The sequence below is a fragment of the Aegilops tauschii genome, chromosome 3 (genome assembly GCF_002575655.3).
Source record: "Aegilops tauschii subsp. strangulata cultivar AL8/78 chromosome 3, Aet v6.0, whole genome shotgun sequence".
Taxonomy (NCBI): Eukaryota; Viridiplantae; Streptophyta; class Magnoliopsida; order Poales; family Poaceae; genus Aegilops; species Aegilops tauschii.
In genome coordinates, this window is record NC_053037.3 from 323,533,683 (window position 1) to 323,547,767 (window position 14,085).

Below are 14,085 nucleotides of genomic sequence, written 5' to 3' on the forward strand. Positions count from 1 at the left end.
CATAACAAGCATCAATTTCATCAAAAAGGGATATTTCAAATGAATCAACAGGATCATAGCAATCATCATAGCATTCATCCTTCGGTAAGCACGAAGGGAAATTAAAGAATGTGTGAGTTGAAGAGTTAATCTCATTAGAAGGTGGTCCTGCAAAATATTAGTCTCTTCTTGGACAGCGGGGACTTTCTCAATAAATTCATCAATATGTGAATTGTATTTATAATTCTCATAGCAATATTTAAGTGTAGCAAAAATTTTAGATCTGTAAAGAGCATCATCACAATCTCCATGCTCTTCAAACAAAGATTTAATTTCACAAGCACCTATAAAAGCAACATATTCTTCTATTTCCACATCATAGTAATAATATACACCATTAGCATAAGAAACCAAGGTTTCATTATCATTAAATTCATATTGAAAGGGGAGGTGTTGAGCCTCCATCTTAGAGCAACAAGTATAGTCATATCGTAAGCATAAATTCCAAGCGTACCAACGCAACATTTTAATTTGATCCCATAAGTGTTTCCCTTTTTGAGACAAGCGATAATCCATAATGTATTCCAGATGATCCAAGGTATCTCCTATTATCAAGTTGAATGGAGATTTATCAGGATTATCAAAGTAGTATTTAATGTTTTCCACAAAACCAGCATCGAGGGTTTTAGGAGGTTCCCCATCTCCATGAGTAGCAACTACAACCAATTTTTTTGGTATTTTGTGTTCCATATCCATAACTAAATATATGAAACAACTTAGAACAAAAAATAAAATCTACTTAGTGATAGAAAATAAAATCTACTTAGAGATAAAGCAAACAAGCACACATGATAGTATTCACCCCACACTATTGCTCCCCGGCAACGACGCCAGAAAAAGGTCTTGATAAACCATAAGTGTAGGGGATCAATTGTAGGTTTCTCTATAAATAAGAGTGTCGAACCCAGTGAGGAGCTAAAGGTAGGATTTATATTCCCTTCAAGTTCTATCGACCACCGATCCAACTCTATGCACACTTAACGTTCGCTTTACCTAGAACAAGAATAAAACTACTTTGTAGGTGTAAGGATAAGTTTGCAAGGATAAAACTAGATGTACTTAGCGAGAATAAAACTACGAGTAATTTGCAAGATAATAAAAGTCAGTTGTTTAGTAGAAAGCTTTTTATAACACAAGAGAAGGATTTGTCCCTAGGCAATCGATAACTAGACCGGTAATCAATATTGCAACTTTATATGAGGGAGAGGCATGGGCTAACATACTTTCCGTACTTGGATCACATGCACTTATGATTGGAACTCTAGCAAGCATCTGCAACTACTAAAGATCATTAAGGTAAAACCAACCATAACATTAAGTAACAAGTCCTCGTTACTCCCAAACGCAACAACCCCCTTACTCAGGTATGTGTTTCCGTCACTCACGCCACCTGCTATAAGAGAATTATGAACGCATTGCCACATCCTACAACGGTAATCCCCACGCTTGCATGACACGAAGGGCACCGTAGGGTAGCACTAAAATAAAACATACAACTCAAACCAATCACGATGATCAATCAACCCATAGGACAAAACGTATCTACTCAAACATCATAGGATGGCAACACATATTTGGATAATAATATGAAGCATTAAGCACCATGTTTAAGTAGAGATTAAAATGGGGAGAAGGGGTGTTACACTGCTGCATAGAGGGGGGAGAGTGTTGGTGTTGATGGCGACGAAGTGATTGATGTAGGTCGCCGTCACGATGATTGCCCCGGCGACGTACCGGCGCTAATGGGAGAGAGGGGGAGAGAACCCCCCTCCCCTACTTCTTCTTCCTCCTTGGTCTCCCCCTAGATGGGAGGAGGGTTTCGCCTCTGGTCCATGGTCTCCATGGCTCCCGGAGGGCAGTTGGACCTCAGAGATTGGATCTGTCTCTCCATGTTCTCTTCTGTTTCGCGTTCCCGTTTTCTGGCCGAAAACCTTTTCCTAAATTTTTGGAGATCTGTAACTCTGATTGGGCTAAAATTTTGAGGGGATTTTTATCCATAAATTATCTTTATTTCGGCGAAAAAGGGCTGCAACCGACTTGTGAGGGTCCCACAAGCCACTTGGGCGCGCCTTCCCCCGGGCGCGCCTAGGTGGCTTGTAGCCACCTCGGGCGTCATCTTGCGTTGATTCTTCTTCCCAAGAATCTCATATATTCCAAAATAAATCTCCGTAATTTTTTATCGCGTTTGGACTTTGTTTGGTATGGATATTCTGTGAAACAAAAAACATGCAATAAGCAGGAACTGGCAGTGGGCACTGGATCAATATGTTGTCCCAAAAACAATATAAAATGTTGCTAAAAGTATATGAAAGTTGTAGAATATAGGAATGAAAAAAATAAAAAATTATAGATGCGATGTAGATGTATCGATACTTTATATGCCTTTTTGTTCTATTTTATATCATTTTTTGGGACTAACCCATTAACCCAGTGCCTAGTGCGAGTTGCTATTTTTTGCTTGTTTTTGGTTTTCCAGAAAATCAGTACCAAACAGAGTCCAAACGCTACGAAACTTTTTGACGATTTTTTTCTAGACAAGAGAGACCCTAGAAGCTTTGGGAGGAGACCAGACGACGTATGAGGAGACGGCAAGGCAACAAGGCACGCCCAGGGGCACCTTGTTAGCTTATGGACCCCACGAGGCTCCATCTGATCTAATTCCACTTCTATAAATTCTCAAATATTGGGAAACCCCGAGAGAGCCACCTGAAACCCTTTTTCTGCCGCCGCAAGTTTCTATTCTTCCGCGATCCCATCTCGAGGCCTTTTCGGGCACCCTGCCGAGAGGGCATCGATCACGGAGGGCTTCTACATCATCCTTGCTGCCTTCCGGTGATGCGTGAGTAGTTCCATAGACCTATGGGTCCATAGCTAATAGCTAGATGGCTTCTTCTCTCTCTTTGATATTCAATACCATGTGCTCCTCGATCTTCTTGGAGTTCTATCTCAAGTAATCTTCTTTTGCGGTGTGTTTGTTGGGATCCTATGAATTGTGGGTTTATGATCAGATTATTCATTGAAAGTAATTGAGTATTTTCTGAACTTTAGTATGCATGATTGTTATAGCTTTGTATTTCTCTCCGATCTATCCGTTTCGTTTGGCCAACTAGACTGATTTATCTTCAGTGGGAGAGGTACTTTTTAATGGGTTTAATCTTGAAGTGCTCTATATCCTAGTGACATAGTAGGGGAGAAGACACGTATTTGTATTATTTCCATTAAGGGTAAAATGACGGGGTTTATTCATATCGATTGGGTTTACTTTGTCTACATCATGTCATCTTGCTTAAGGCGTTACTCCGTTTGTCATGAACTTAGTGCCATAGATGCATGCTAGATAGCGGCCAATTGGTGGAGTAATAGTAGTAGATGCAGGCAGGAGTCGGTCTACTTGTCTCGGACGTGATGCCTATATACACGATCATTGCCATGAATGTGTCATAACTATGCGCTTTTCTATCAATTTCCCAACAGTAATTTTTTCACCTGCCGTATGCTATGTGTTCGAGAGAGAAGGCTCTAGTGAAAACTATGGCCCTCGGGTATACCTTTACCACATTATAAAAATAAAATTCCTTACTTCAGTTTATTTACTTTTATTTTGTTTTGCAATTTACTTTTCTATCTATCACTATCATAATTAATCCTTGCAAGTAACGAGTCCCAGGGGATTGTCAACCCTCTTGCCCGCGTTGGGTGCAAGTATTTGCTTTTGTGTGTAGGTGCTGCTTAGGGGGGTTTGCTTGGTTCTCCTATTGGTTTGATAACCTTGGTTCTCACTGAGGGAAATACTTATCTCTATTATACTACATCTCCCCTCCTCTTCGGGGAAATCCCAATGCAGTTTACAAGTAGCAGGAAGAATTTCTGGCGCCATTGTCAGGGACACATAATCAAATTCTCGTCAGGTTCCTACTTACAAACTATCATCTACTTGCTTACTTTTTATTTGCCTCTCTTTTTCATCTCCCTCCACTTCTCATAAAAATCGAAAACACAAAAATATTTTACTTTGTCGCTTTGCATGCTTTGCCAGTATGGCCAGTTCTTCTTCATATGCCATTCCCACCTTACTTAGGAGAGGGCTCTGGGATTTTGGACTTTAAACAACTAAGTGATGAATCTTTAAAAGAAGCTTGGGATAGATTATTAGAGATATAAATGAGAGCTTTTTTTGCGAGTGAAATAAAAAATGAGAGCTAATCCTAAGAGGCGTATCAAGTTACTTCTTAGGAACTTCTATGTTGATCTAATTTTTTTTCATCGACGTGTCTTGGATTCTATGTTTCAAAAAGATTTCCTTGGAAGAAATGCTTTTGACACCTATGAAAATATGAAAAATGTGTTTGGACAACCAAATATAGAAACTATTGAACCCACCATACTAGTGACATGCCGTCAAACTGAGTAATAAAAGACACTAAAGCTAGTATGGAATCTAAGTTTAGAGAGTTATATAATCTTTCCACTAAAATAAATGGTAATGTGGTGTTACAAAATAGGAGATTCATTACTTTGGAACAAAAGATTGATACTTTTTGTGTTTTGAAAGAAATAGAAACCCTGAATGCCAAACTTGATCACTTGGTTCATATTATTGATAATGGCAAAGAGAGTAAAATAGGAAAAGGGAAGATAGATAGTGCTGGACTCTTTGCAACTAAAGATGATAATACTTGAAACAATGCCTTACGCCTAGCTAGGAGCGTAAAACAATAGCGCTTGTTGGGAGCTAACCAAATAGTTATCTTAAATTATTTGCTTTATCTTTTTGTTTTGGTGTGTTGACACAATTATTTGTACGGTTATGATTGTGTCTTTATGTTTTAATTAGTGTTTGTGCCATGTAAAGTCTTTTGGACGATTTGGTTGATAGTTGACTTGATTTTATGAAAAACATAAACTTTTGTGCCCAGTACTAGAATTATTATAATTCACTGGAACAAGATAAAATTCTAATTTTTTAGACATGATTTACATACAAATTTCCCACGGTATCCAGATTTTTTAGAATTTTTGGAGTTACAGAAGTATACGTTTGTTCAGATCATTACAGACTGTTTTGTTTTTGACAGATTATGTTTTCTATTGCATAGTTTTCTTGTTTCAATGATGCTATGGATTATATCAGGGGAGTATAAGTGATGGAGAAGTTAGAATATAGTAGGTATTATGCAAGAAAAAATATGAATGGGTTCTGACGGTGTCCTAGACTAGGGGGTACTCACCTAGTCGGCCCATGGTCCTCGGACTGGGCCAGTGGACCCTCATTCTTATTAAGGTGGACTCCGGAAGCTACACGCTTGGATGTGATCAAGACTGCATCTGCTAAAGACTTGACATATACTCTAAGACATCGCCTATCGCCTCCATGGGACCCCCTGGATACCGACCATGTAAACCTAAATGCCCTACCTGGCGTGTATATAAGCCAAGGGGTTTAGCCCGTAGAGGGGACCAAATCACAATTACATTCACGTTGCATTAGGGTTAGAACACAACTTATGATCTCGAGGTAGATCAAGCTTTGTACTCGATACATCTCCATCAATATAAGCAAGAGCAGGACATAGGGTTTTACCTCCACCAAGAGGGCCTGAACCTGGGTAAATATCATCTCTTTTGTTCCTGTTACCACCGATCCAAGATCCACTACTCGGGACCCCTTACCCCGAGGACCGTCGGTCTTCACACCAACAATGGTGCTTTTATTGAGAGTTCTGTTGTGTGATCAATGGAAGGATCGATGGCTCATCTGCAGATCAACCGCGGCACCGGCTACGGGAACGTATACGTCCCCGACCAACTATTCGTATTCGGTAGCATGTTATTATGCGCCGACTCGGTGGGCAATCCGGCCTCCGTCGAGAACTATGTCCCGGATCAGAACGTAACTTTTGGAGCCTTGGAATACATCATGGATTCCCGCGGAAAGCTTGTTCTGTTAGGATGGACACCTGGCCGGATTGAGGGTCTGTCAGAAATCGGAGGCCCGACTCCGGAACCGATCTCCTTCAAGGATGTCGGACCAGGCTCCCCGGTGATACGGCTCCAACGTATCTATAAATTTTTATTGTTCCATGCTGTTATATTATCAATATCGGATGTTTTATAATCATTTTATAGTCATTTTATATCATTTCTTGGTACTAACCTATTGACATAGTGCCAAGTGCCACTTGCTGTTTTTTGCATTTTTTTACATCGCAGGAAATCCATACCAAACGGAGTCCAAATGCAACGAAACTTTACGGGGATTTTTTATGGACCAAAAGACACCTAATGGGCCCTGGCTACGCCTTGGGGGTGCTCCGAGCAGAGCACAACCCACCAGGGCGCGCCAGGCGCTCCCTGGTGGGTTGTGCGCACCTCGGGTGCCGCCCGGACCGCCTCTTTGCTCTATAAATACCCCAATATTCCGAAAACCCTAAGGGAGTCGACGAAAATCAATTCCAGCCGCCGCAGAGTCCAGAACCACCAGATCCAATCTAGACACCATCTCGGATGGGGTTCACCACCTCCATTGGTGCCTCTCCGATGATGCGTGAGTAGTTCTTTGTAGAACTTCGGGTCTGTAGTTAGTAGCTAGATGGCTTCCTCTCTCTCGCTGAATTATCAATACAATGGTCTCTTGGAGATCCGTATGATGTAACTCTTTTTGCGGTGTGTTTGTTGGGATCTGATGAACTTTGAGTTTATGATCAGTTATATCTTTTTATATCCATGAAAGTATTTGAGTTTATTTGATCTCTTTTATGCATGATCTCTTATAGCCTCATATTTCTTCTCCGATATTTGGGTTTTGTTTGGCCAACTTGATCTATTTATCTTGCAATGGGAAGAGGTGCTTTGTAGTGGGTTCGATCTTACGGTGCTTGATCCCAGTGACAGAAGGGGAACCGACACGTATGTATCGTTGCTACTAAGGATAAAACGATGGGGTCTATCTCTACATAGATAGATCTTGTCTACATCATATCATCATTCTTATTGCATTACTCTGTTTTCCATGAACTTAATACACTGGATGCATGCTGGATAGCGATCGATGTGCGGAGTAATAGTAGTAGATGCAGGCAGGAGTCGGTCTACTAATCTTGGACGTGATGCCTATATAATGATCATTGCCTGGATATCGTCATGATTATTTGAAGTTCTATCAATTGCCCAACAGTAATTTGTTCACCCACCGTTTGCTATTTTTCTCGAGAGAAGCCACTAGTGAAGCCTACGGCCCCCGGGTCTCTTTCTCATATATTTGCCTTTGCGATCTACTTTTCCTTTGCACTTATTTTCAGATCTATTAAACCAAAAATACAAAAATACCTCGCTGCATTTTATTCTTATTTATTTTATTTGGCGTTCGATCTATCAATCTACTACAATTTATCTCACGTCTGTTTGCCGATTTTTGGCGCCGTTACCCTAAAGGGATTGACAACCCCTTACACGTCCGGTTGCGAGGATTTGTTATCTGTGTGCAGGGGTTGTTTACATTGTGTTGCTTGGTTCTCTTACTGGTTCCATAACCTTGGTTTCATCACTAAGGGAAATACCTACCGCTGTTGTGCTGCATCATCCCTTCTCTTTGGGGAAATACCGACGTAGTCTTAGCAGACATCACCCGGCACCGCCGGAGGAACCAAACATGTCAACCCCGGTTGATCTCGTCTCGGCGTCAAGCCCTGTTGGTTTGTTTAAAAACTTATATTTTTATTTGCTTTCATTTTTGTTTTTGCTGTTGTGATTTTTTGTTTGCAAATTATTTTTAAAAAAATCAAAAAACCAAAAATAGAATAAGTTTTGCTTTGCTTTTTTATTTTTGCCCTTGGAGTTCATTTGCATTCTTGTTTATATTTGAGTTAATCTATGCCGGATAATGAGAAATGCAAGGTTAAGGAGATAAGTGTGTACATTCATGATTGTGAAGGTATGTCCTACGACTCCCGTCTTTTGCACTTGAATTTCTTAGAATATATGTAGTAGTAGTATGTGTGATGTGTGCTAGTGGGATTAAGTCTTGTTAGTTAAAACAAATGTTTTGTCCTAGTAGCTAAAGTAATTTTGTAGCCTTTGTTTTGTTTAATCTAGATAACTGAGACTTGATGTGGGACTATTTTTGAAAGAAAGTGATCTTAACCAACAGTAACCATGCACAAGAGAAAGTCTTTAAAGACTTGGGTGTTGAGAAAATTTGTAGAGATAATGTTTTTAGAGATACTCAACCCCATATTGTTTATTTTAGTAGACTCAATAGCACTTCTGGATTAAATTATCTAGAGGAACTTAGTTGAAGGGTGAACGAGATTATGCCAAAAAATTATGTTGTATCTCTTACATGGTGCTTCAGCTTCTTGCCGGTGTCATTGCCCTGCTGCCATATGCACGTGTACGTTTGTAAATGTGGCTTCGTCACCTTTCTTGATGTTATGCTGAGAACTTTGCTGGCCAAAGAACGATCCACCAGGGTTTCGGCTCAGAATTCGGCTATGAGTTTGTTACCGTACGTAGTGGCAACACTACATCGAATATTATTTAGCTTTCTCTTGGATGTGTATGTATGTGGTAAATATCGGGTACTGTTCATAAGAGCTCTAAAGAGACAAATACAATGATCCATAGTACCCCAAATCAAGCCACTACAAAACCTTATGCATGATCACTTATTTGGCATAATCCCATCACGTGACAACCAAAGCTTCAACAAACAATGATTGAAACAAAGTGCTTGAGAGCCTTGATGATGAGGCATTCGTGGGTATGTTAGTGAGTTACTCTAGAATCATGTTTGTCTCTACATGTCCTTCACTTCCTAATTTATGTTTTCATGGCTCAATCAAAGAAAAACTCTTTCATGCATTCCCGAGAAGCAAGTGTTAACTAGAGGAAATAGAATTAAGAGCTTTGAGTTGATTGCCTTTGCTTCACTAACATTTGCATAATAACCATTCCTCCACTATAGCTATACTAAGTTTTTAGGTCAAGAAATCGGAGGGCTATCTAGGCGTACCGATCATAAGTGAACCAAAACCTTCTCGTTAGTTTGGTTCAAACAATCGAGTTCCTTATGATTCGGATTTATCCTTATGTTGCTCGAGGACGATCAAGTTTAAGCTTGGGGGAGTTGGTGAGTGTTATTTTTACACTCCTCTAACCTGAGTTTAAACTGATATATTTCATTAAAACTGAGATATTTGCTTCTATATTGACACTAATGAGTAATGAGTGCATAGGATTCCAAATATCCTATCTTTATTTGTTCCATGGGAAATGGGCTATTCATGGACAAAATCAAGCCACTCCATGGAAGGAGTAAAGTAGAGATACATGAGATCAAGTGGGAGGCGCACCAGAAGAAATAGAGCAAAGTTGACGTTTCATACAACCGTGCCCGCTCGTATGAGCGGTCGTATGGCATGGAAATTGAGGCTCCTCATGCACCTGAACAACCTTTATAAGGGCTAATGCCAAATGACTAATAGGAGATTGCAGAACAAGCCAGTTTTCGTCATCTCCACTATAGCCATCTCCATCAACCCTAGCCGCTGTCATTTCCCATCTCCATAGCCCCCACCTTCACCAGAAGCATAGTTTGCAGCAGTCTAGTCATACTTGTAATCATGTATCACACACGACATGCATTGTAAGACATATTATCAATCAATCAATCACCATGATGTGTTCTTTGGTGAGTTCTTCATGTGATCTCATCTCCATGCGTGAGTAGTTCACTAAGGTATGGGTTGAGGCAAGAGCCTTTGAACCCGATGTATATGTTGGGGGATCAATGGAAGTACTTTGAATTGACGTCCCGTATGTGTAACATAAAATTGTTTCGTAGTTGTCTCTTGTCTCATTCGCGTTCATCCCTGTAGGTACCCAGGATCATGGAGAACGAGCCACAGGGAGGCTAAGGGCAGGGAGACTGTGAAGTGTTATTCTAAACACCAGTGAACAAATTAAAGGTTTAACACGATAACACATATCCTATCCTTGGGGATTGAAGAGGTGTAGTCATTAAACACTCAATGCTTTTGTCTGATTATTGCAATATTAATTATTGAGGCAACCCCGCGTGTCGGATTGGGCCTTCGGTTGGACAAATGACTCTTGATGCAGGCCGCATGCCGGTCAAGACGTAACTTGGACAAATCCCCCACTTCGATAGGTAACAAGCATACCTTGATGGATGACTTCCAGTGCACAAATTAAGATCATATTTGGTCCCGTCACAAATATATCTTGATGGATGACTTCCAGCGCATGTGGACTTAATGCTTACAACCATATATATATAGATATATGTGTATATATATAGAGAGAGGCACTATTCTAATCCTGGATCACAGTGTCTCGGATGTTACTGAGCTCCCAACAAGACCACCCCGATCGACACAAAAGAAAAAGAAAAAAGAAAAATCCCACCCCACCCAATCCCCACGATCTCTTCCCCTAATCTCCCCCGATCCCACATCTGCCTTCCCTCCCTGGCATGCGCCGTCGCCCGCCCTGACCTCCAGTCATGTCGCCGCCAGGCCCGACGCCCAACCGTGTCGCAGCAGAGGCCCGACCTCCCATTGCGCCTCCATGCCCGACCTCCCTACGTCGCCGCTCCCCGCTACCCCTAGCTCTCTGTGCCACCTCCCCCCGCTACCCCTAGCTCTCCGCGCCGCCGCCCTGGCCCTACCTCCGGCACCGACCTCCAGCGCCGCCGCCACCCCAACCTCTGGCGCCGCTGCCGCCCCAACATCCGGCGCCATCTCTCCCCCGCCCCAACCTCCGGCGTCCCCTCGCCCACCCCAAACTCCCTGCGCCACCACCACTGGCCCAACCTCTGGCGCCGCCGCTGCCCCTAACTCTGGCGCCATCTATCACACCCAATTTCCAGCGCCCCAACTTCCGGCGCAAGCGTGCCCAGTCCAGCCCTGCAGCGTCAGGAAGGTCGATTCCATCAGCTGAAGAAGTTCAAACAGGGTGAGTGCAAAACAGTGTGTGAGCAGTCTGTGCGGGCATCTATCTCTCCTTACTGTTCTTTTTTTCATCCTAGTGCCATCGATCCATCTGCATCGAGGCCATCCTGATGCAACAGCTGTGTTCGAGGCCGGCTACCTCCTCAGCGTCGAGATCTCCATAGCAGGTCATACTACGAAAAAGTAGTAGGCCAGACTGAAGAAAAATAGCAGGTTGAGAGATTCGCCCTCATCCAGAGGGGATGCATGACACCGCAAAATGGAGCAAGGTCCTCCTCAGCCTGGACAACCATCTCCATGCCGCATCATATTCTATCAAGCTGCATGTTCAGAGTTCTCACTTCTCTGAACAAATTCAGATTTCTACAGCTACATACACGACGCCGCCATGACCTGCCGCACACCTGCGGTTGTGTCTAGCAACGTCACGGGAGTCATGCTCACTAGCACGCGGAGGTGCTACTGCCTGTTAGTGCTGCAAGCACACAACATAAGGCTATGGGAAAATTAGAAAACAACGAAGCTTCCCTGTTCTTTCTCCACGTGAGACCTTCCCTGGCTCCTCTCTCTGACCTTCCGCCGAGCCTTTCCAGCAGCCACGCTTGGCGGCTTACCTGACACCTACAGTACTAATGCACGATTTATTTGGCTTAAAAAATTGTTTTTGCGAAGGTCAAGATGCTGTGTTGCAGAAGGTCAAGTGTGTATTGTATATGTGTGTGTTTTTTTCAAATGCATACCTTCATTTCAAAATAGTATGTTCATTCTTTGATGTGAGGATGGTTCCCCGTGTAAAAGGATTGCAAAAAGAAATTTATGTTTCCTTTATAGTGTTGTGTTTTTTATTGAAAGAAAAGAAAAGAGAAGTTCAGTTTCTAAGGATGACGCGGTTCAACGTGCAAACCAATTGAAAAACTGTACAGGTTCGCCTACCAAAATTTCCAACATTTCTTGTGGAAAAAAATTCACCCTCTATTTTTTGAACTCTTCGTGAGAAGTTTATACTCTTTCAGATGTGCGCATTCGTATTTGTGTAAATGCATGTAGCACACGAAGTGTATGTGTATTGTTGTGTGTAATTTTCTTGAATTATAATAGCATGCGAAGTTCATGTTTCAGAAATTCATAAGTTCACGTGTACCACATACTGAAGAAATTCATCAATGAAAAAAGGACCGCCTAGGCCATTTCACCGACAGCAAAAAATGCCTAAAAATGTTGTGAGACAAAAAAATTGCATAAGATATAACAAAGTAAGTTCATAGAAAGGTGGAAAAACATATTTTTTTTGTCAGTTTAACCATTTCTAAAAAATACCTTGAAGTTCAAATTTAAATAATAGGGTGGTACAATATTTATTACAAACCTGTAATTTTCCCTGTTACTATAGAATAAACCAAGAAGTTCAAAGTTTTACCCCTGTTTTTTAAACTAAAAATGGAGCAGTTCAAAGTTTATAAAAATGGTGTTTCCACATTTTACAGAAAAATTGGAGAAGTTCAAATTTAAAAAACATAGAAGTTCAAAATGTTTATTCCAAAACCAAGAAGTTCAAATTAAAATAAACGAGCAATTTAAAAAGTTTGTAGGCATGGATTTGCCCCCTGTTTTTTTAGATCTGGAAGTTCAAATTTAAAGGAGTGAGCGGTTCGATGTTTATTACATAACTAGGAATTTTCCGTATACTAATGAATAACACCAAAAGTCCTAATTAAAAAAATGAAGTTGTTTGATGTTTATAAAAATCTAAGATTTTCCCCAATACTAAAGATTAAAACCACGAAGTTCAATTTTAAAAACGGAGTAGTTCAATGCATATTAAAAACTCAGTGTTTTCTTGTTACTAAATAATAAAACCAAGAAGTTCAATTTTTAAAAGCAGAACAGTTCGATATTTATTCGAAAACTCAATTTTTTCCGGTTACTAAAGAATAAGACGAATAAGTTCTATTCAAAATAACGAAGAAGTTTGATGTTTCTAACAAAACTCCCATTTTCACATTTCTAAAACAACACGCAAAGAAGTTCAAATAAAAAAGTTAGAGCGGTTTGATGTCTATAAAACTCAGATTTTTTCCGTTACTAAAGTGAACAGAGGGAAGTTCAAAGTGGTAACAGCCAGAAGTTCACGTACTCCATGGTCTGTGTTTCATACGAGAAAAAAGATTAAAATGGCGAAGCCTATTTTTTTGCTATAAGTTCAAGTGATCTTCCCCTGAGAGTTCAAACATTCTTGTTAGAGAGGTTCGGCGTGCGTTTGAATGTTCAAAAACACAAAAAGATGTTGTGTCTCATGTTTTAAAATAATTCTCTTAATCCATAACAAGTTTGGAACAAAAATACTCTGCATAAAAAAATTCTTTTCTATTCAACAACTTTCCAAGGGGTATATTGTATGCTTTGTTCAAAAAATAAATTGGTGTATGTTGTTTTAAAATTATAGTTTAGCCGTATTAAAAAAGGTTGCGTCTTTTCAACAAGTTTCTAATGATTTACCATTTGTGGAACTCCGAGAAACGGGTGAGGAATTACAATAAAAAAATACGTGGCCGAAGTTCAATATGAAAACATCGAGCAGTTCAACTACTATACGGAATGCGTTTCGGATGAGAATAAAAGAATACAAACCACCCTGCACAGTTCAAAAATTATATTACGAGACTCTAAACTTCAAAAGCTTTCCAATATTATATGCTACATTCCGATGAGCGGCTTAAAATTTTCATGCATACCATTTAAAACATGTTTTTATATATTCAATAAATTCTTTTGAACCGTCGCGAGCATGAAAACTGATCAACACGGGAAAGTTGCGTGTTTTCAACAGCTTTCCATTGGTACATTATTTTCTCAATTCCGGTAAGAGGTTTGGGAGTTACCGACAAAAAACAGCACGTCAAAAACAGAGTGAAGTTCAAACAGACATGCCCGAGAAGTTCAAGTACTTCACGTAGTGCATTTCCATTCACGATGAAGGCATAAATCATGATCTCGTCATTTCCTAATTTACTTCAAAACGGAAGAAATATCATTTGTGTAAGTTCAAGTCCTCGGTCAGAGAAAGTTAAAAAAATAT

The 14,085-nt window shown here is 40.5% G+C and overlaps 1 non-coding gene across 1 annotated transcript; it reads left to right on the forward strand.

Moving 5' to 3' along the window:
• The first annotated feature begins 10,442 nt into the window (after nt 1-10,442).
• LOC109756880 (uncharacterized) lies at nt 10,443-11,837 on the forward strand. The gene is made up of 2 exons (XR_012204981.1): nt 10,443-11,013; nt 11,087-11,837. It is a non-coding gene; the product is annotated as an uncharacterized protein (transcript).
• Nucleotides 11,838-14,085: the final 2,248 nt, after the last annotated feature.